Raw genomic sequence first — 24227 nt, 5'->3', positions numbered from 1 at the left:
GCAGTGCCCAGAGACAGGAGGGGTGTGTGCAGAGTCCACCCAGCAGTGCCCAGAGGCAGGAGGGGTGTGTGCCTATCACTCCCAGCAGTGCCCAGAGACAGGAGGGGTGTGTGCCTATCACTCCCAGCAGTGCCCTGAGACAGGAGGGGTGTGTGCAGAGTCCTCCCAGCAGTGCCCAGAGACAGGAGGGGTGTGTGCAGAGTCCACCCAGCAGTGCCCAGAGGCAGGGGGGGTATGTGCCTATCACTCCAAGCAGTGCCCTGAGACAGGAGGGGTGTGTGCAGAGTCCTCCCAGCAGTGCCCAGAGACAGGAGGGGTGTGTGCAGAGTCCACCCAGCAGTGCCCAGAGGCAGGAGGGGTGTGTGCCTATCACTCCCAGCAGTGCCCTGAGACAGGAGGGGTGTGTGCAGAGTCCTCCCAGCAATGCCCAGAGACAGGAGGGGTGTGTGCAGAGTCCACCCAGCAGTGCCCAGAGGCAGGAGGGGTGTGTGCCTATCACTCCCAGCAGTGCCCAGAGACAGGAGGGGTGGGTGCAGAGTCCTCCCAGCAGTGCCCAGAGACAGGAGGGGTGTGTGCAGAGTCCTCCCAGCAGTGCCCAGAGACAGGAGGGGTGGGTGCAGAGTCCACCCAGCAGTGCCCAGAGGCAGGAGGGGTGTGTGCCTATCACTCCCAGCAGTGCCCTGAGACAGGAGGGGTGTGTGCAGGGTCCTCCCAGCAGTGCCCAGAGACAGGAGGGGTGGGTGCAGAGTCCTCCCAGCAGTGCCCAGACACAGGAGGGGTGGGTGTGGAGTCCTCCCAGCAGTGCCCAGAGACAGGAGGGGTGTAACACATGTGTGTGAGGCCGGAATTACCCACATCCATACTGCCTACAAGGGAACATGTCCCCATGAACTCATGTCAACAGACTCCACACACAAGTACAGTGATCACCAAGGATGCCACGATTGTTGCAGGTGAAGACATGGCCATGCATGCATGGCCAAAGTAGAAGGGCTCCGTCACACACACAGCTCATGTAGACACTGCTCTGCGCTAAACATTGTGAACACCCTGCAGGGAAGAAATCTGGGTACACAGAGGAAGGAATACACCCTGGGACAATTGCACCATGCAGTAACTGCTTACATGACCAAAGGAAGTTAGCCAATACCTTGTGATGGCACACAGATCCCAGGGTCCCCCCAATGAGCAGAACACTACTACATATCCCACACACCCAAACCCTTAAACACCACCCAAAACCATGTAGCAGCCCCACCAACACCAATACCACCATAGCAGTAGTGTGATAATGAAAACAAAATTAAGCTTTATTCAGCATGAGCACAATGTCCGTGGATCGCAGGCAGTTCAATATTCACAAAGCCCATAGGGAAGTCAATGATTCGCAGCTGGATGGGGGACACAGTGGGATGCGTGTCCCCTACCTTGCCTGCACAGTCAAATGGCATCGTCTTCCATACTGGTGAGGGCATCAGGGGGGGGGAAGCACCAGGCACCGCAGGGACATCAGGGCAAAGGGGCGGCGTTGTGGGTGCAGGGATGGAGGACTCAACCACAGGGGGTGTGTCATGGCCAAAGGCGGAGGCCAGGATGGCACTACACACCTTAGCAAGGTCCTCCAGGGACTCCCCTGCACCCGAAGGGACCTCAGGCCCCAAGGAGGGGGGGGGGCAGAGGGATGGGTCGCAGCGCCACCGGGGGAGGGTGGAGACAGGGGGGGAGACTCAACCACCCTGACCGAGGACTTCCTTGACCGCTTGCGTGGTGGTGTAACTGTGGGGCTCAGGGACAGAGCGGCCATGAAGGAGTCCTTGGGGGAGATGTGGCCAGGAGAGCTGAGGGGAGGGGATTTGGAGGGAGTGGACTGGGTGGAATGCAGACTCCCACTATGGCTGCGTGTCACACGTTTGCCCCCCGACCCAGTGGGTGTGCCTACCTCACCCTGTGTGTGCGTGTCAGGAGGAGTGCGGTGGACCTTCCCTGCTGGTGTGGTGCCTGTGTCTGTTGATGTGGGTGCATGCCGACGTCTGGGTGTACGTGGGACAGGCATGGGAGTGGGAAGTGTGGATGGGGCAGGGGTAGGTGGGGGGAGGTCGCGCTGCAGGAGACCCACTGCTGCAGTCAGTGTGGAGTCTATGGACCTCAGCAAGTTGCGTTGGTCAGCCTGCGATGAATGAATGCCCTCCAAGAATGCCTCGATGTTGGTGAGGGTTTTCCCGTGGGCATGGAGGACATTAAGGATCGCAGCCTGACCAACCTGCAGTTGCCGCTGGATGTCCACAGACTCAGCATTGGCGGCAGCAGTGGAGACAGGGGCAGGGGGTGCGGTGCCTGGCCGGAAGGAGACATGCGGTGACCGGGCACGCTGGGAAGGGACACGAGCAAGTGGGAGGCGGCTGATGGGAACTGAGGGGGCGGTGCGAGGTGTTGTTCCGCTGTCAGCTGCTGGTGCAGCCACCGCCCACTCGGAGACATCCTCCTCGGACCTGTCAGCTTCGTATTCTGACGTGCCAGTCGACAGGTCCTCGGCCGCACTATCCTCCACCTCTGTCCCACTCGATGTGCCAGCCCCGATGTCACGGCTGGCACTGGTGCTCGGTCCCTCCGCCTTGCCTGTGTCCATGTCTCCCTCTGTGTCCCCCGACGATGCTGTGGGCAGGGTGGAGAGACAGAAATTAATCAGACAGCTGTACACATCAGTCACATGAGTCCAATCGACATAGGTAACACTGCATAGCCTGAAAAGGAAGATCCCTAACATCTACTAAACAAGGTACCGATGTAGGGCATGAAACACACAGTTGGTTGAGCCACCATGCCACTGAAACACCATGGAGAGCATGAGACAATAGCTAAAGACAGGAAACGTAGTCTGACATAGCACCAAGGCCCTGGGGACAATCCAGCACTGCATCTGCACCACACAGCGTCGGTGAAAATACCGATGACCAGGGACCATATCCATGAACTTGAGACACATGCTGCATAGGTAATGCTGAAAACATGCCCAACATGACTCGGTCACTGCACCTTGCGTGTGTGTCCAGAAACATCACACACTGCCCAGACCCAGCAAGTAGAAATCAGGATTTGACACATAGGCATTGCCCGCCCCAACAAACCCCTACACGAGGCAAATTGTTGAGACACAGGTGGCACCAACATCTCATAGTCTGGGTGATAAACACAGGGGCAGGCAAAATGCAAGATTGGACGCCAAACAGCCAAGGTGCGCCTGTACAAATAATGAGGTACCAGTGCCCATCCTCAGATGAGTATAACAAGACACACAGGCACTGGCAACTGTGAGTATGAAGAAGGACAATGAGGTCAGGCTGCACAGTGGACACCTGTACAAAATAGCACGTCTATATACATGGTGACAGGGAACAATGGCACAGAGCACAACCTACGCTGTAGACACTGAGAGTGTCCACGTTTATGATGACACATACACCACTGAGGAAAAGGTGCCCCAGGGGACAGTAGTGGGCACGCAACTACATGCTACTGAATGGTAATGACTGCAACACACGTCACCATCCCTGCACTATGCGTATCGCACACTCATGCACATCATGTCACAGGCCACTACATAGGACATGCGCGCTGTAAGGCATGACACATGAGAGACCAACTCCCATGTCTGGAGTCAGCATCAGTGCCAACTGACATGGAACCCACATGCAGTGAACTTGACAGTGCACAGGCAAGGTCCCACAACCTGTTACACACCACCCCCACACATGATGCTACAGTCATTGTTCTCGTGGACAAAGCGCCAGCCTACATTACCATGTGAAGGAGTGACTACACACAGACCAGGGAACACATTGCAAGGAGGGGAAGGGTGGCATTGGCGCAGCGCTATACTGGGGCAAACAGGATCTGCACAGCACCTTTAAACCCTGCCAGTGAATTCATGCTACTGTGCCCTTACAAATGCCGGTGACACACAACAAACACACATGTACCTACCCCCTTCCGGCTGCTGCATCGCCTGTAAGTGCCTCTCCAGGTCTGGAAAGACCACCGGCAGCACACGCCTGTGGAGGTGGCTCAGACGGCAGCGGCCGCGGTTCTTGTGGCTCTCAGGTGAGTCCCCCAGCAGGAGCCGTGCAATCCTCCGCGTCCAGCACCGGATATCCTGCCAGCGTTTCCTCACCTGGGGCAGGCTCTGCCTCCGACCATCCACACCCCTCACGGCACTGACGGCGGTCAGCCAGATCTGCTCCTTGGCAGTGGCGCCTACCTGTGAGGAAGAACAAGTGACACCACATCAATACACCAGCCACATGTCACAGAGAGACATATGAGTACAAATTAGCTGGTTACAACAAGGCATGTCATGCAGTCAACACATTGCACCTTTGTCATAGGGACATCATCCCCTGGTGAGGGAAAAAGCAGTACGTGCCATAGTGGGTACACAGGTGGAATGATGGCAATGTCACAATCAATGATCAAGGCTCACACTGTGCATCACACCCACCCCTCCTGTCTCAGGGCACTGCTGTGAGGACTCCACACCCACCCCTCCTGTCTCAGGGCACTGCTGTTAGTGATAGGCCCCCACCCCTCCTGTCTCAGGGCACTGCTGTTAGTGATAGGCCCCCACCCCTCCTGTCTCAGGGCACTGCTGGGAGGACTCTGCATCCACCCCTCCTGTCTCAGGGCACTGCTGTTAGTGATAGGCCCCCACCCCTCCTGTCTCAGGGCACTGCTGTTAGTGATAGGCCCCCACCCCTCCTGTCTCAGGGCACTGCTGGGAGGACTCTGCATCCACCCCTCCTGTCTCAGGGCACTGCTGTTAGTGATAGGCCCCCACCCCTCCTGTCTCAGGGCACTGCTGTTAGTGATAGGCCCCCACCCCTCCTGTCTCAGGGCACTGCTGTTAGTGATAGGCCCCCACCCCTCCTGTCTCAGGGCACTGCTGGGAGACATCAGGCACCCCCCCCCTTGGACCCCCCGACAGTACATGGCATGTGTGTCACACCAGGACACAATGCCTGAAGTCACAGTCACAACATAGGGACAGTCTGTGCCAGTGGCCTATGCACTCACCTGATACCCTGGTCGCCCATACAGCATGGAGTACTGTGGGAGGATCACATCCAGCAGAGCCATGTTCTCCTCCAGGGTGAATAGCTGTGTCCTCTCCACAGCCCTTGACATGGTTCCAGGGAATCAGTAGCAGCAGCTGGATCGACGAATGCAAAGATGTGCAGGCAAGTACTCCCTCATGGGACCTGGCTGCCTTATATGTGCCCTTCTGCCCAGTCTCATGCACAGGAGTACAGAGTGATTGGTCACTCACATTTGCATCCTATGTTTCCACCAATCCCTTCAAACCTAGCAGTCTGTGGGTTCTCTATCGGTTTCATTCTCCTGCATGATGTCAGCCCCACAAACACATTGCAACAAAGTAGAAGAATTCCAACTGACTTCTGCTGTGCACCTTCCAGAACAATTTCGAAATTTGAACTTGGTCTCCATGACAACCAGCATGCATGTAGGCCTTAATACTTGTCCCCTATGTAATTTGGAGCATCACACACAGGTACGGTGCGTTTCGGGGCCCTAGGTCACCCCAAATGCATGGCAACGGCCCGTACATGCATGCCTACGTTCACTATCACTATGGGTGTCCTCGCGTATGCGTACTCGTAGTGGTACGGGCCGTACACTCGCATGTACGCTCACTATCACTACGAGTACGCATACGCGTGCAGACCCATATTGATAGTGAGCGTAGATGCGTGTGTACGGTCCGTACCACTACGAGTACGCATACGCGTGCAGACCCATAGTGATAGTGAGTGTAGATGCGTGTGTACGGCCCTATCACTATGGGTGTCCTCGCGTATGCGTACTCGTAGTGGTACGGACCGTACACACACATCTACGCTCACTATCACTATGGGTCTGCACGCGTATGCGTACCCGTAGTGGTACGGACCGTACACACGCATCTACGCTCACTATCACTATGGGTCTGCACGCGTATGCGTACTCGTAGTGGTACGGACCGTACACACGCATCTACGCTCACTATCACTATGGGTCTGCACGCGTATGCGTACCCGTAGTGGTACGGACCGTACACACGCATCTACGCTCACTATCACTATGGGTCTGCACGCGTATGCGTACCCGTAGTGGTACGGACCGTACACACACATCTACGCTCACTATCACTATGGGTCTGCACGCGTATGCGTACCCGTAGTGGTACGGACCGTACACACGCATCTACGCTCACTATCACTTTGGGTCTGCACGCATATGCGTACTCGTAGTGGTACGGACCGTACACACGCATCTACGCTCACTATCACTATGGGTCTGCACGCGTATGCGTACCCGTAGTGGTACGGACCGTACACACGCATCTACGCTCACTATCACTATGGGTCTGCACGCGTATGCGTACCCGTAGTGGTACGGACCGTACAAATGCCTGTACGCTCGCCATCACGATGGGTACACATACGGCAGCACTCCCACAGTGATTTGGGAACATACACAGGCCCTCTTAGCAGCAGTACGGCGGTTTTTACGCATCACAGTGGTGATAGGCGACACACAGGTAGGAAGAGGGCGGACATACTTGTCCATGGATGGACATACTTGTCCATGGATGGACATACTTGTCCAGGAATGGACATCAAGGCATCGTCTGTGCATTACTAAATGTGTGGGGCACAGGTGTGACAGGCTGTGATGTGGAACATGACTCCTGAGTGGAGAAGGCACCAGATGTATGATGAGATGTGTATAGGTGTACTGTGTGACGGTGCAATGTGTGCCAGGCATGCCCTTGACTCCTTTGACATGTCTGCATGTCGTACTGCGCACTTGGGGTGAGCGTCACTGGCATGGCACGGACACCAACACACGGAAGTGTCCCATGATGCCCGGTACAGGGGTTATGACACATGACTTGTCACTACCCACAGTGCACAATGTGACTATGTCATTTATGTGTGCGGGATTTCCATCAGGTTGATGTTGTAGCACCCTCAAAAGCTGCAGCCGTTGCAGCAACCAACATGTGTCTGTGTGTAGATTGTCATTGCACACTGTTCCGCACACCATGCCACATGTGTTATCAGATGTGAGGTGCACATGTATGCATGGGACACGGAGTAGCGTGACAAGGCCATGTCAGCATCCTCACAAGGAATGTGTGGTGAGTCATGACATGTGCACCTTCATGGCAAGGTGTGTGGGCAGGCCTAGTGTAATGTCATGTGACCTGTGGCTCCGGTGTTCCGCTCCCAGTCTCTGCAATCGGCATCCTACTTCTGCTGATGTGTGGGTGTATGTCACTCCTGTCTTGCGTCTGGCTGTTCACTTGCACTGGGACACAGCTATTCCCATGGCGTGGCATGGGGAGGTTCTCAATCTCCGTGTGTAGCTGGGTCTTGGAAGGAGTGTCACCTTGCATCCATACGTGTCCTGGGCATGTAGCACATACCTGACTCCCTATGTAGCATGTGTGTATTACCAGATTTACATGTGCTCAGTAGACATGAGTTGTTGTCGTAGTGCACTCACTCTTCCTTGTCACTTCCAAATTACTGCAGAGCGCCGCCTCTTGCCCGAAGAATTCCAGACTTGGCTGCCATGCAGGAGAATGACAGGATCCGGCTCTACCGCTTCACCCAACCGTTGATTCTGGAGCTGACGGCGAGACTGGCACCACACCTGCAACCGCAGCACAGGTATCCTACGGCACTGACACCCCAGCTGAAGGTAATGGCTGCCCTACATTTTCTTGCCACGGGTACCTTCCAAAATACCATAGCTCATGTTGGTGGCATGTCCCAGAGCATGTTCAGCGGTGTGCTGCATGATTTCTTGGAGGCCATGTTGATTCACCTGGATGACTTCATCAAGTTCCCAACCCCTGAACAGATGACTGAGGTCAAGCGTGGATTCTATGCCCTGGGAGGGATGCCCCATGTCATTGGGTCCATAGATGGGACACATGTAGCTTTGGTACCACCACACGCACGGGAGGTGGCGTACCGCAATCGGAAGCACTACCACTCCATCAATGCCCTTGTGGTGTGTCTGTCCAACATGGTGATTTCACATGTCTGTGCTCGTTTTCCAGGATCAGCACACGATGCCTACATCATGAGGCGTAGCGGGATGCCTGATATGATGATGCAGCTGCGCAACGAACGGGCATGTGTTGTTGGTGGGTACAGTCTGTCTGTCCTGTATTCTGTATAGCCTACCAGCACGACCGCTTCACCACTTCTAACGATGTCCATGTGCTTCCCATGTAGGGGACGCTGGCAATCCCAACATGCCTTGGCTGCTGACACCTCTCCGCAACCCCATCACGCCGGCCCAGCTCCGCTACAACACCGCCCATGGCCGGACAAGGCGAGTGATAGAGAGGACGTTTGGCATGCTGAAGAGCCGATTCCGGTGCCTCCACAAGACCGGCGGTGCACTCCCTTATGCCCCGGCGAAGGTCTGCAAGATCTTCATGGTCTGCTGCATGCTGCACAACATGGCAGTTGAAAGAGCTGTGCCACTCATCCTGAATCAACATGACGAGGACCATCCACCCGTGGAGGACGAAGGGCTTGGCAATGGGGCTAGTGATGTGGAGGATGTGGAGCCGCAAGAGGACATCCGGACTCGGCTCATACGCGACTTCTTTGCTTAGTGGTGAGTACCAGTGTCTGAGTGTGCACGCATTGGTCCCCGTGTGGCATGCGTTGTGATGTGTGTCTCCACCTGCATGTATGGCACGTGAGTCAGAGGTGTGTGTGGGTGTGTCACTGGAGTGATGGTGGCAGTGATGGTAGTATTTCCCCAGTCACAATGATGACCTAGCATGTTGTCATCCATACATGTGTCGAGTAAATGCACATGCAAGTGGCTGTGTTATTTGTGGCTGACTTCTTGTGTGTCTCTCTTCCCCAGGTACCTGCGCATGCCGTTTGCTGGTTGCATTGTTGTGCCACTGCTATTCCTCATGGACATGACATCGTGGGCTGACTCAGCGTTACAGGCACGGACACGTTTGGAAGTCTCCATGGGGTAAGGGATGCATCTGGGGTGTATTGGTTGTGGCAGTTGTTCACGATGTATGCACACTGCCCCTGTCGATGTGTTGTTCCTCTGCAGCCATGTCGCATCCCCATGGGACACGACATGCAGCTGTGTACACCTGAATAGATGGTCTGCCTGGTTGACAGTCATCAGTGATGGGATAGTGGATTGTGATGATGGCATCAATGTGTGTGACACTGCCCTCGGACACATACGGTTAGCATTGGCTTGACATGGTGTGGGACTTCCACATCAGCGGATCTATGGTGTATGGCAGGCTCTCCGTGTGCAGTTGTGGGTATTTAGCTGTTAGCCGACGCTTGTGTGCCAGTACCATGGCTATCACGCATTTGTGCTGCAGAAGGGGGGTGCCAGTGTTGGACCCACATGTCACTCCACATGATGTGTTCATGTGTACTTCGAGTTGCCTCTGCAATCCCGAATACATGACTAATAAATGTGTCCCTATGCCTCCAAGGTGCCTCTTCTCAGTCAATGCTGGTGTGTTGGCACGGTGCATCCTGCATGTCTGGCATGGTATTCCCTGATTGTGGCTATGTGTCAATGTGTCGAGTGGCAAGATGCAAGCTGTGTGTGTGGGCTGAGACTGTGTATTGGGCATGATGTCCATGACTGCGTGGGTATTGTGACATGTGCCATCCCCATGCATCCAACGTTGGCCAGGCCCCCATTCTCTGCATCCACCGGACTCAAGCTTGCAGGACATGGTTCTGCCACCTGTCTACACATACCTGGGTGCCCCCCAGGACACTGGACTGGATCCCTGACCTCTGCGCATGACTGTTGGTGTACTCAATGTGTGTGTCAGCACGGTTGTTCGGCCACCCCCTCAGCTGGTTGTGCCCATCACGGGTGTGTATGGTGCTCCATGTCTGTCTTGCCTAATACACTGTGACCCATGTGTCCTGTGCCAGACTCAGGCCCCAGGGTGTGGATGGTTGAAGAGAAAAGATGACTCAGGCATGTTTAGACTTTACAAGACACATGTTAGGTAATAATGCTACCAGCAGGCATCTACTCTTCATAGTGTGATTTATTATTGGGGGGGGGGACAAAGTGATGGGCTTTCTGGGATTATGGAATCCAAAGTTCAGTAGGGGAGTTGGTGTCCTTGCCATTGGAAATCCTCAGAGTCCATGCCACAGTCTTTGTCAACATTGGTCAGCCAGTGACCAGCAGGGCCATGTGGCAGAGAATGTCTCTTGATGCTGTGATGCTGTTGCTCCAGTGGGCCAGGTGCCAGGCCAGGTGTCCTGGGAGATGGTGATGTAGCAGCCACCCTCACGGTCCTTTCCGTGGACGACCCGGCCTCCTGCGGGGAACCTCACCAGCAGGCCGTGACGACGTCTGGGATGCTCCGTCAGATGTTTCCTCCTCCTCCTCCTGATCCCTCCCTGTGGGTGGTGATGTTCTCCGCCTTCTGGCACAGGGAGGGTCGGCCATGGTGTCGGCCATCCGACGGAGTGTAGCGTGAATCCCCTGGAATGCCGTCACTTGCTCAGCCTGTCTGTCCTCCATCCTCCATTGGTGTACCAGTAGACAGGCAATTAGCTCCGCATGTTGCTGGGCCTGCTGGGCCTTGATCCCCTCGAGGACGGACACAACCTGGGCCATGCCCGTGGTGTCCTGCCGGTATGAGTCCAGGATGTTACGGACATGGGAAAATACCGGATCCCCAGCCAACTGGTCAGGCTCGCGCCTCCGCCGTCCTCCACTCCCACCACCCCTGCCCACTTGCACCTGGCCTGCACTTGTGGGCACATGGGGTCTCCGGGACCCCTGAGGGGTGGCATTGGCGTTGTCGCCTGCCTCCTCCTGGGTGCCCGGGACACCGTGTCCCTCCTGGCGAGCCTGGCTGCATTGTGGTGTTGGGGCAGGGATCCTGGGTGCCTCCTGGGATGTGGCAGGAGTGGGGGTGGTGGTTGGCACAGTTGTACCTGACGCAGGTGCTGCAGGTGGTTGGACACCAGAGGGGCCAGGTCGGTCGGGGTCGTCTGCAGAGTGGTGAGAGTGGTCGCTGCCAGTGGGATCGGGCTCCTGCAGATCCGGGTCCTGTGAGTGTTCCCCCCCAGTGTTGGGGGGTGCACCACGACGTTGACCTGTGTGTGAGAGAGACAATGTTAATTTTGGTCCATGCAACATCCATGTTTCATCCGTTTCAAAGTTGGCACATTTCCTCTTGGAATTAGGATCGGTCTTGCATTCCACTCACAGTGCACTTGTGCATGGGTGTGTCCCTTGGGCACCACTTTGGCCCCTTTAACTATGTGTGGCACAGTCTTACTTGCTGCGTCAAGTGTGACTGCAGTCAGCAGTGGAGTGGGCAGGTGTGGCGAGCCATGCATTGGCGCCTTCCGTGTAGCACTGTACATGTGCACATGGAGTGGATCCACACACTTATATGATCCAGGTAGCTGTCCTTGTGCTCGTGAACAGGTTGTGACATGGCCCTGGGTTTTGCCATGGTGAAGAGGGGGGGTTCTGGCACTGGCCACCCTTGTCTACATGCACGCAGTCTACCTGCTGACGAGCAGACATTCACACACGCAACACGGCTGATTAGCTCTCCCTGTGTCTCGCTCCCTCTGTGTCCCCCTCTCCCTCCCTCCGTGTGTCAGCCTCCTCCCTCTGTCCATCTCCCTCCCTCTCTGTCCCCCTCTCCCTCCCTCCGTGTGTCAGCCTCCTCCCTCTGTCCGTCTCCCTCCCTCTCTGTCCCCCTCTCCCTCCCTCTGTGTCCCCCTCTCCCTCCCTCTCTGTCGCCTTCTCCCTCCCTCTGTGTCCCCCTCTCCCTCCCTCCGTGTGTCAGCCTCCTCCCTCTGTCCGTCTCCCTCCCTCTCTGTCCCCCTCTCCCTCCCTCTCTGTCCCCCTCTCCCTCCCTCTCTGTCGCCTTCTCCCTCCCTCTGTGTCCCCCTCTCCCTCCCTCCGTGTGTCAGCCTCCTCCCTCTGTCCATCTCCCTCCCTCTCTGTCCCCCTCTCCCTCCCTCTGTGTCCCCCTCTCCCTCCCTCTCTGTCGCCTTCTCCCTCCCTCTGTGTCCCCCTCTCCCTCCCTCCGTGTGTCAGCCTCCTCCCTCTGTCCGTCTCCCTCCCTCTCTGTCCCCCTCTCCCTCCCTCTCTGTCCCCCTCTCCCTCCCTCTCTGTCGCCTTCTCCCTCCCTCTGTGTCCCCCTCTCCCTCCCTCCGTGTGTCAGCCTCCTCCCTCTGTCCGTCTCCCTCCCTCTCTGTCCCCCTCTCCCTCCTTCTCTGTCCCCCTCTCCCTCCCTCTCTGTCGCCTTCTCCCTCCCTCTGTGTCCCCCTCTCCCTCCCTCCGTGTGTCAGCCTCCTCCCTCTGTCCGTCTCCCTCCCTCTCTGTCCCCCTCTCCCTCCCTCCGTGTGTCAGCCTCCTCCCTCTGTCCGTCTCCCTCCCTCTCTGTCCCCCTCTCCCTCCCTCTGTGTCCCCCTCTCCCTCCCTCTCTGTCACCTTCTCCCTCCCTCTGTGTCCCCCTCTCCCTCCCTCCGTGTGTCAGCCTCCTCCCTCTGTCCGTCTCCCTCCCTCTCTGTCCCCCTCTCCCTCCCTCCGTGTGTTAGCCTCCTCCCTCTGTCCGTCTCCCTCCCTCTCTGTCCCCCTCTCCCTCCCTCTGTGTCCCCCTCTCCCTCCCTCTCTGTCGCCTTCTCCCTCCCTCTGTGTCCCCCTCTCCCTCCCTCCGTGTGTCAGCCTCCTCCCTCTGTCCTTCTCCCTCCCTCTCTGTCCCCCTCTCCCTCCCTCTCTGTCCCCCTCTCCCTCCCTCTCTGTCGCCTTCTCCCTCCCTCTGTGTCCCCCTCTCCCTCCCTCCGTGTGTCAGCCTCCTCCCTCTGTCCGTCTCCCTCCCTCTCTGTCCCCCTCTCCCTCCCTCCGTGTGTCAGCCTCCTCCCTCTGTCCGTCTCCCTCCCTCTCTGTCCCCCTCTCCCTCCCTCTGTGTCCCCCTCTCCCTCCCTCTGTGTCCCCCTCTCCCTCCCTCCGTGTCTCACCCTCTGTCACCTCGGCCCAGCTTCCTGGGCACACACTGTTAGCAGATCTTTGAGTGGCCCTTGGCTTGTTGATGTGAGTTTGTTCCTGATCTCCAGGCACCCATTGGGTGTGATGTGTGTCTGTGCGCTGCTGCTGTGGTGGTGTGTGCTGCCACTCTTTCACAATGTTGGCTGTTCATTAGCTGCTGTCATGTGCAAAACAGTGCCTTCACCCCCATGTGTTGATGCAAGGCGTCCGCCATTTGCTGGCAAGTCATTCCTGTGTTGGGACACACTGTCTGTCTGGCTGTGACCTAGGCCATATGGGTAGAGTGAATTGTTGTCTGCTTCTGAGTTGCACTATGTGCTTTTTGGGGCCCAGCCTCCCGCCATCCGGGTTACCGTGTCATGTGTTGTTGTCTTCTGTGGCCTGTGACTTGACATTGTCCAGCTGGGTGCATGGGGCATGGTGGCAGCAGTGGCATGTGCGTGCTCATGGAGTGTGGTTGAGTCATGCGATGGCTTGTGGTGGTTGCGTGCCTGTTAGTGATGTTGGTTGTGGATGCCGTTCCCCCCATGTGAGGTGCGTTGTTTGCGTACTCACCCGGGTCTCGGAGTCCTTCTAATCCTTCCACTGCCTCCACCGGCAGTATGGCCATCACCCTCTCCTCCCAGGGATGGTAGTGTACAGGTCTGCGGGAGGGCCCTCCTCCGGTGGCGTTGGCCTGGTCGTGTTCATCCTGCCTCTTGGCTCGGACCCTCCTCCGTAGATCGTACCACCTGTTCTGGCATTCCTGCCTGGTCCGTCTGGTGTCCGCAACAGCATTCACAGCATCGACGATGGTCTGCCACATGGCTGTTTTTGCTGCCTGGCTGGTGTTTCTGACCAATGTTCCAAAGATCTGTGGCTCGACTCTGAGGATTTGATCAACAAGAACCTCCAACTCTCGGTTACTGAACTTTGGATTCTTGGTAGTGGGCATGATGAGGGGTGTGGATGGTGGGGGGGGGTGTGGATGGTGGGGATGGTGTGTGGATGGTTGTGGGTGTGTGGGTGTGGTTGTGCAGGTACGTGTGTGTGTGAATGTGATGAGGGTGTGTTTGTGAAGGTGGTTGTGTGAAGGTGTGCAAGTGTAAGATGTAGTAAAGGTTGAGGTCTGGTGCTGTGTGTTGTCTGTGGGGTCTGGCAGCAGTGGGTCTGTTGCAAAGGCTCATGGTTTGTGTGTGTGGGCCCTTTTTATTGGTCCATTGGTGGGTGTGGCTGTGTTTGAATTTTGGGTGGGTTGGTTATAAGGAGTGGTGGTGTATTGGGCCTCTGTTTGTTTTTGGCAGTTGCAGGTCAGTGAAGGTTTTGTTTTAGTGTTTGTTGGCCATGTTTATTGGCTTTGTGCCATTCGAATGGTGTATTGTTGTGTTGTTTTGTTTTGTCCTGGTTGTGTCCGTGCGTTTTGAGCGTGTGTACGGTGTGTACATGGGCCATTTGGTTGTACGGTGCTGTCCTTGTGTGTGGCTTGGTACGACTCGTACATGCGGTTGTGATGTTGGGGCCTGGGGTGCGCTCCGTACTTAGGAGGTTGTGTTGGGGGTAGGACTCGAACGTACTGGGATGTACATACACGGTGGTTCGACACGTACAGGGGTGGGGGTAGGACTCGAACGTACTGGGTACACGGTGGTACGACACGTACAGGGGTGGGGGTACGACTGGAACGTACTGGGGTGGGGGTACACGGGGGTTGGACACGTACAGGGGTGGGGGTAGGACTCGAACGTACTGGGTACACGGTGGTACGACACGTACAGGGGTGGGGGTAGGACTCGAACGTACTGGGGTGGGGGTACACGGTGGTAGGACACGTACAGGGGTGGGGGTACGACTGGAACGTACTGGGGTGGGGGTACACGGTGGTACGACACGTACAGGGGTGGGGGTACGACTGGAACGTACTGGGGTGTGGGTACACGGGGGTAGGACACGTACAGGGGTGGGGGTACGACTGGAACATACTGGGGTGTGGGTACACGGGGGTAGGACACGTACAGGGGTGGGGGTACGACTGGAACATACTGGGGTGTGGGTACACGGTGGTACGACACGTACAGGGGTGGGGGTTGGACTCGAACGTACTGGGATGTGCATACACGGTGGTTCGACACGTACAGGGGTGGGGGTAGGACTCGAACGTACTGGGTACACGGTGGTACGACACGTACAGGGGTGGGGGTAGGACTCGAACGTACTGAGGTGGGGGTACACGGTGGGACGACACGTACAGGGGTGGGGGTACGACTGGAACGTACTGGGGTGGGGGTACACGGTGGTACGACACGTACAGGGGTGGGGGTACGACTGGAACGTACTGGGGTGGGGGTACACGGGGGTAGGATACGTACAGGGGTGGGGGTACGACTGGAACGTACTGGGGTGGGGGTACACGGGGGTAGGACACGTACAGGGGTGGGGGTAGGACTCGAATGTACTGGGGTGTACATGGACGGTGGTACGACACGTACAGGGGTGGGGGTAGGACTCGAACGTACTGGGGTGGGGGTACACGGTGGTAGGACACGTACAGGGGTGGGGGTACGACTGGAACGTACTGGGGTGGGGGTACACGGTGGTAGGACACGTACAGGGGTGGGGGTACGACTGGAACGTACTGGGGTGGGGGTACACGGGGGTAGGACACGTACAGGGGTGGGGGTACGACTGGAACATACTGGGGTGTTGGTACACGGTGGTACGACACGTACAGGGGTGGGGGTACGACTGGAACGTACTGGGGTGGGGGTACACGGGGGTAGGACACGTACAGGGGTGGGGGTAGGACTCGAACGTACTGGGTACACGGTGGTACGACACGTACAGGGGTGGGGGTAGGACTCGAACGTACTGGGGTGGGGGTACACGGTGGGACGACACGTACAGGGGTGGGGGTACGACTGGAACGTACTGGGGTGGGGGTACACGGTGGTACGACACGTACAGGGGTGGGGGTACGACTGGAACGTACTGGGGTGGGGGTACACGGGGGTAGGATACGTACAGGGGTGGGGGTACGACTGGAACGTACTGGGGTGGGGGTACACGGGGGTAGGACACGTACAGGGGTGGGGGTAGGACTCAAACGTACTGGGGTGTACATGGACGGTGGTATGACACGTACAGGGGTGGGGGTAGGACTCGAACGTACTGGGGTGGGGGTACACGGTGGTAGGACACGTACAGGGGTGGGGGTACGACTGGAACATACTGGGGTGGGGGTACACGGGGGTAGGACACGTACAGGGGTGGGGGTACGACTGGAACGTACTGGGGTGTTGGTACACGGTGGTACGACACGTACAGGGGTGGGGGTACGACTGGAACGTACTGGGGTGGGGGTACACGGGGGTAGGACACGTACAGGGGTGGGGGTAGGACTCGAACGTACTGGGTATACGGTGGTACGACACGTACAGGGGTGGGGGTAGGACTCGAACGTACTGGGGTGGGGGTACACGGTGGGACGACACGTACAGGGGTGGGGGTACGACTGGAACGTACTGGGGTGGGGGTACACGGTGGTACGACACGTACAGGGGTGGGGGTACGACTGGAACGTACTGGGGTGGGGGTACACGGGGGTAGGATACGTACAGGGGTGGGGGTACGACTGGAACGTACTGGTGTGGGGGTACACGGGGGTAGGACCCGTACAGGGGTGGGGGTAGGACTCGAACGTACTGGGGTGTACATGGACGGTGGTATGACACGTACAGGGGTGGGGGTAGGACTCGAACATACTGGGGTGTACCTAGACGGGTGGGGGTGTACATACACGGGGGTACGTGTCGGACGTACGGGGGCTGGGGGGAGTGTTGGGCACATATGCGGGCACATGTCTCCATGGTTGCTATAGGAGTTCGGTGCGGACGGTGTTTTTTCCATACGGTTGTCACCTCGGACGCACGGGATGGATCGTGATTCCTCGGTCGGACTTGACTTTTCACGTTTGTACGGTAAATCGTCCGAGGACGTGTCGGACACATTTTCCGACCCGAGGACGTGTGGGGAATGATTCCCAATGCGGTTCGTATGGACTTTTTACCATGCGAATCATGATTGCCAGTTCGTACGGCACTTGTACGATTCGTACGGTAAAAAGACCGGATACGAGTCGCACGGGGTAATTTTTTACCGGATCGTGATCGGCACCTAAGTATAATTATGCAGAAAGTCCATTTACATTATTATTATTATTATTATTATTATTATTATTATTATTAGGAGCTTATAAAATGCACTTATACCCAAGGGTGTCCTGACGCTGCGTACTGACTCCCGAGAAAACACACGAGGATCTAATCCCTGAATAACCAGGTCTTAAGCCCCTTTCTGAAAGAGAGGAGCTCCGAGGCATTCCTGAGATGCGCCGGCAAGCTGTTCCAGGCTTTTGCTGCACAGTAGGAGAAGCTGTTTCCTCCCCAACTGGCCTTTTTTTTATTAGTGGCACCGCAACAAGTCTGCCTTTGGCAGAGCGAAGCGCTCTCCCAGGCATGTACCACTTGAAACACTTACTCATGAACTCTGGGCCACTGCCCCTCAGAGCTTTGAAAACAGTGCACAAAACTTTAAATTGTGCACATCTTATTACTGGCAGCCAATGAAGTTGCCGGAGACCCTCTCATATTACAGAGGCAAACCTTGGGATCCCAGTCAGCAGTCTCGCCACCGCGTTTTGTACCAACTGCAATCTGTACCTGTTTTTTTTTTCAATTTCAGGTACAGACTATTACAGTAGTCCAAGCACGACAAAATGAGAGCTGAGACTGCTGTCCTGAAACCATCGGCTGGAAAAAAAAATTGATTTCTCTTAATATCCTAAGGACATGGAAGCAAGCCGAAACCACTCCACTAACCTGATCCCCGAAATCAAGATTTTGGTCCATGATAACACCCAGATTTTTTGCCGTACCAGTGGGGACTGGTAGCTTTCCCAAGGCCTCAGACCACATATCAGGGGTCCAGATATTAGGGTTGTTCCCAAATATGATGACCTCGGTGTTCCCCATATTCAGTTTAAGGCAGTTGGAGGCCATCCAGTCAGCAAAGTTTTTCAGACAATCATGGCATCTTGCTGCTGTATCCACTTGGAACCCTCGTTGTATGGATAACAGAATTTGCGTGTCATTAGCATAGGATGTGAGTTGCAGACCAAAAGATCTTATCAAGGCTGCCAACGGGCTGACATAGATATTAAAAAGCGTTGGACTCAGGGAGGACCCCTGCGGCACCCCGCAACGGAAGGCAAAAGGTTTAGATTTGTCCAACCCCAGGTCCACTGTTTGGATTCTGTCAGCCAGAAAAGACTTCAGGAGGCTCCAGGCCGAGCCCTCCACCCCCGCCCTCGACAACCGGTCCATCAACACCCTGTGGTGGACCGTGTCGAAGGCTGCCGACAAATCCAACAGAATCAGAAAAGCCACCCCTCCCTGATCAACCGCCGCTCTTACCTCCTCAGTGGCCTTGATAAGGGCCAGCTCCGTGCTGTGACCTGCACGGAACCCAAACTGCATGGGTTCGAGTGCCTTATTCCTCAGGAAGAAAGCGCGTAGTTGCCGATTTTTAGCCTTCTCCAGCAACTTGGCCGGAAGCGGGAGTCGGGATATTGGTCTTTAACTGCTAGGATAGTTTTCATCCAAATTGGGTTTTTTTATTAAGGGAAGTATCGAGGCGGATTTCCACCTCCTAGGATACTCACCCAAGTCAATGATGGTGTTAAAGTCGGGGGTAAGTGTGGTTTCGATTACCTCAGGGCAGATTTTATGTACCGCAACAGGGCAAGGATCATTGGGGGAACCCGACCGAGCCGCACACAGTAGGCTTAGGACCTCAGTGGTCTGTAGGGGACTGAAACCCTCTAGTCTGTCAGAAGACACCCACACCCTTGAAGGCTGTTTGCTGCTTCCCCCACCTCCCCTTGGGCATTGGAAAAGGAGGAAAAGATCCCTTCCACCTTCTTCCTAAAAAAGAAGGCTAATGATTCCGACAATGCCGGGCTGCTGTGAGAGCTGGGTTTAGTAGGGATAGTCAGCTTTGAGATGGTCCTAAACAGTTCTCTGGAGGATGAGTTGGCCTTCTGTATCTGATCAATTGTCTTTGATATCAGTTTCTTATATATGGTGAGACTTTCTTGATACTTTTCTTTATTTTTAGTGCAGTACCCATTTCTCCAAATCCTCTCAAGCCTCTTACAATCTGTTTTGTGCTTTTGCAGCGAGTCGGAGAACCAAGGTGCGGGGGGCTGGGCTCGTCTGGGAGTGAAAGGTTTTACCGGTGCAAATTTGTCACATGTGCTCTCAATCCACCTTGACGAAATCTCCTCTGCCTTATCTACATTTGCTGGAAAGCTGGGAATATTCAAGGTCAAGAAATTACCCATTTCAGCACCATCTATATTTTTCCATGCTCGGACAGAAATCTTTTCCCTAGGCTTGGGAATAGCTTGATTATGAGGCAGCTGGGAGAGTGTGAAAATGATAGCTGCATGATCTGACCACGGAAGGGGTAGAATTTCTAGTATATTCAGGCCGGGATTGTTGGAAAAAATGCCATCCAGGGTATGCCCTGCTATATGTGACGGGCCAACCTCTGCCCATAAGATCCATAAGTCGTTTGTTATCCGTATCTAAGGCATTTTCCAGGTTAAAATTGAAATCTCCCATAATCGTGAAGGAGTTTGCGCATAACCCTTCTTCTAACGCGGCGCTGAGCGAGTCCAAAAACGTGCCTCTAGGCCCTGCAGGATGATAAATTAGCATTGAAAGGTATTCTGGGGGGAGAGGCGGACACTGATGGACAACGCTTCACATGCTTTATTTGAGGCTATAGAGAATGAGGGCTTTAGTCTGTTATGATAGATAACAGCAAGCCCTCCCCCTCTTCTGGAGAGTTGGTCCAACTTGTGGCAATCAAAGTTTGCAGACAGGGCCTTCACGATATCAGGGCCTGAGGTGTTATCAGTCCAGGCCTCTGTAATAAAAGCCATCATGATTTGGTAATTCTCAATAAACAGACTAAACTCCAGGCTATGTTTAACCAGCGACCTGGCTTTTACCAATAAGCAGATCAGAGGGGCGGCATTTGCCCCTAGCGTCCGAGGGCCATTTACCTCTCTGAAAGGAAAATTGCTGGGATAGGCTAGGATGTCTGGCAGAGGACGAAGACAGAGAGTGCACATAATGGCCAACTCTCCAAGGCCTAATGCTAAATAAAAACCTCGGGCAGCAGGCCTTCCCTCCCTCAGGATCCAAGCTTCTAAGCAAGCTTGGAGAATAACATAACACGTCTGATGATCCAGAACCAGGGGGACTGGCCCGGAGCCCGATCCGAGCGCGGACGGGCGCAGACGGGCTTGCCTTAGGCGTGCATCAGCAAGCCAGCGGCGAGCCTGTTGCTCGCGTCTGCTGCGCGGTCGCGGCAATCACAGCCACGTTCCCCACTTCCCTTTCCCTACAATCAGCAGCCCCCCTGTTCGGCGTCTACGGGGAGTCCGGAAGGACGGGCAACAATGGAGGTCCCTGCACAGCACAGTAAGCTTAATAAAATATCCCCCTTAAAATGTCCAAGATAGCAGCCCTGAAGATAAAACAAACAAAAGTTGCAGCAAAAATGAATAAAAACAGCGTGACCTGGCGGGTATTGGACACAACCCGTACTCCAGGAGTCAGCGCTGTGTGGTCGGCAACCTTTGTTTAAATGCCATCAGAGAGTCAGCCCTCCCAATCACAGCCACGTTTCCTGCCCCCCATCCCTCCAATTAGCAGCCTCCCTGCTCGGCGTCTACGGGTAGTCCAGAAGGACGGGCAACAATGGAGGTCCCTGCACAGCACGGTAAGCTTAATAAAATATCCCCCTTAAAATGTCAAAGATAGCATCCCTGAAGATTAAACAAACGAAAGTAGCAGCAAAAATGAATAAAAACAGGTTGACTTGGTGGGTATTGGACACAACCCGTACTGCAGGAGTCAGCGCTGCGCGGTCGGCAACCTGTGTTTAAATGTCATCACAGAGTCCGCCCGTCCAATCACAGCCACATTCCCTGCCTCCCTATCCCTCCAATCAGCAGCACCCCTGCTCGGCATCTACAGGGAGTCTGGAAGGACGGGCAACAATGGAGGTCCGTGCACAGCACAGTAAGCTTAATAAAATATCCCCCTTAGAATTTCAAAGATAGCAGCCCTGAAGATAAAACAAACGAAAGTAGCAGCAAAAATTTATTTAAAAAAACGTGACCTAGCGGGTATTAGACACAACCCGTACTACAGGAGTCAGCACTGTGCAGTCGGCAACCTGTGTTTAAATGCCATCACAGAGTCCGCCCGCCCAATCACAACCACGTTCCCCACCTCCCTATCCCTCCAATCAGCAGCCCTCCTGCTCAGCGTTTACGGGGAGTCCAGAAGGACGGGCAACAATGGAGGTCCCTGCACAGCACGGTAAGCTTAATAAAATATCCCCCTTAAAATGTCAAACATAGCAGCTTGATAGGTACAAGATGTTACTTGGCTAACCTTAACATGTTTCTAGTACATAGCCATTCCTACCGTAATCTAAAACATGATATAATTTACTTTCTGCGAATCCTTGCTAGAGCTTATGGCAAGGTCAGTGACTGGCAGCCCCAGATCCCGTTAACTACAAAGCCCCTTCACAGCCGCTAATGCCCCACGCTGAAGACAATCAATTGCCCTTCAGCGCCCCTTCACAGCCGCTCGCACCCCCGCTTAAATGTGCGCTGATTATTAGCTTTTACCGGGTGCCAAACGAGCTTTCCCCCCTGTGCGCGTGTTCACCTGACACTGCAGCGAGAGACCGCACTTCCGTTGCACAAAGCAGCTGACCAAACGCGCTGCCGCTTCCCTCTCAGTACCGCAGCAACCTGACCGCAGCGATCGCGCCCACAGTCGCTTCCTGCTCGGGCTCCAAACAGTTGCTCCTGAATGGCCACCAATGACTGCCGCGAAGGACCGCAAGCTCCCCTGTTACCTGCAACCAAAAAACACAGCTGTTTGATCCTCCGACGTGCGACGATTGACAAACAGCTGCTCTTGCCGGCACCCTGAAAATACAAAAAAGAAAAGCTAGTTACGGGCCGCTGGTGGCCCGGACCGCATGGAGGAGGCTGGCGGCTGGGGGGGGGTGTGAGAAAACAAGAGACTGTTCTCGCTGCCCCCAGCCCCTTTTAAGGGGTATACTGAGCAGACCGGTCTAGACCGGCCTGCTCCTGCGTATCAGCTTTGCGCTGAACCGGACCCAACCGGACACTACCATTGGCCGCCCAGAGGAGGTGGGGCGCCGCATCAGTAGTGCGTGTGGCGAACCCCCACCTCCTTTGAGCCGGGGGACCGGCGTGACCGCCATAATGGCGGCGCGCTAGAGTCTGAGCTCTGCCTTGCCCAAGAGCCGCAGATTTGACAGTTACGTACGGTGGCCCGGAAAGATAAAGTTCTGCAAACTCACAGCCTTATGAGAGAATAGCACCTCAGCATAGAAACCAAAATGTCTTTCAATAGGCAAGCAAAACACCATAGACTTCGGACCCGAAGGAAGAGTTGGGGACAGAGATGCGAAGAAAACGCTGCATTTCACGCCTCTATTTCACATTTTAATATTGAATCTTAAGAAGCACTGTTAAGTACGAGTCCAGAACAGCAGCCATGGAAAGGCCAGGCACTTTGACAACATTTAAATAACTTCTCAACATCACAAGTATAAAACAAAAAATGCCCGAAAATCATTGAGATGTTCAATTCTGTCCCAGGAACAGTTGCTACATTGCAATTGGTCATTTTCACAGTGAACACGTATAGTGATTTCGTAGAAAGAGCTAAGGAACTATGGCGTTACCATCCCAGACATTGCACTACAACAGCACCTGTCACTCCATCAATGCGCATGAAGATGCTCCAGCTAGCCTCCAGCTCTATGCCCACACTGAGGATTCAGTTTCCAAGCTCAATGTTTTGTATCTTATGTGACATTCAACCAGGAAGGAGTGTGGTGGTCAGCTTATGGATTTATGGACTCTGCTGACGTCTGTGTGTATCCAGCACATTTCAGTACAGTGTGGCGAGATAGCCTGGCTCTTACAGCATTTAGTGAGAGTTGTGTGTGCACTGTCTGTCCAGAGGTTTATATTATACTAAAATAGTAATGGTGGGTTGGGCTGGAAAACTCAGCTACGACGCGTAGGTGGAGCTTTTGCGGAGTGACAAAAAACTCTGCTCATAAATTAGAAGAATGTTGTCATGTCCTTTTTTTAGTTTTTCAATGACGTGCCATTCCATGTCACCTATGCTATGTCCTTCGTCTTTTTAGTGTCTTGTGAGTGTTGTGACATTGATGGAGCAGGGTTTTTTGTTAAAACCGAATACCTGTTTCATTTTCGCATGTTATAATTAAAAGTACTACTGATTATTTAGTAACTACTAAAAGTTTGTCGAGTCTGGTTTAATCAATCTTATTAACAGAAGAATTACACGTGGGAACGCTATTGCATGGCTAAAATAATAAGTGAACTAAGTTGGTGAGCAAATTGACGAAATAGATGTTGCTTATGTGATGTTATTGTGTTTTGCGCTTATAATTAATATGCATTAATGGCTTTTGATGTCGCAAATGGCTAGATAAATACATACACATAAGGGTATTAGCAGGGGAATAACACTGTATAATCATTTCCGTGCAGTAATTCTGTTTTATGTTTTATTTCACTTAAAGTTGACTAATGTGGCCTACCAAAAGATGGCTACCACCCGAAGCCTGCATTCGAGTTGATGGAAAATTTTGCAAGGAGGCTTCGCGCTGCCTGTGACCTTGCCCTCTCACAAACTGAAAAGCCATGATCATGATGACAAACCCAGGACGGATGCCAAGAGCCCCTGAACATGATATTTGTTGCAAAACCGAATACTGAACTTATGAACTTGAAATGATCCCACGACTGGGATACAACTTATCCAAAAGAGACATCCGTAGAAGTGACGAATTAGTTATGGACCCTTTGTTTTCCTATTCATTATTTGGAACGATCTAAGTGTGAGAAAATCTCACACAGTATCACAAATGTACCAAAGATGACATTATTTCCGCCATTTCATCCGTTTTGAACAATGATT

This window comes from Triturus cristatus, chromosome 2_1 (assembly GCF_964204655.1).
Source record: "Triturus cristatus chromosome 2_1, aTriCri1.1, whole genome shotgun sequence".
In the NCBI taxonomy this organism is placed as follows: Eukaryota; Metazoa; Chordata; class Amphibia; order Caudata; family Salamandridae; genus Triturus; species Triturus cristatus.
This window is presented reverse-complemented; position numbering follows the sequence as displayed.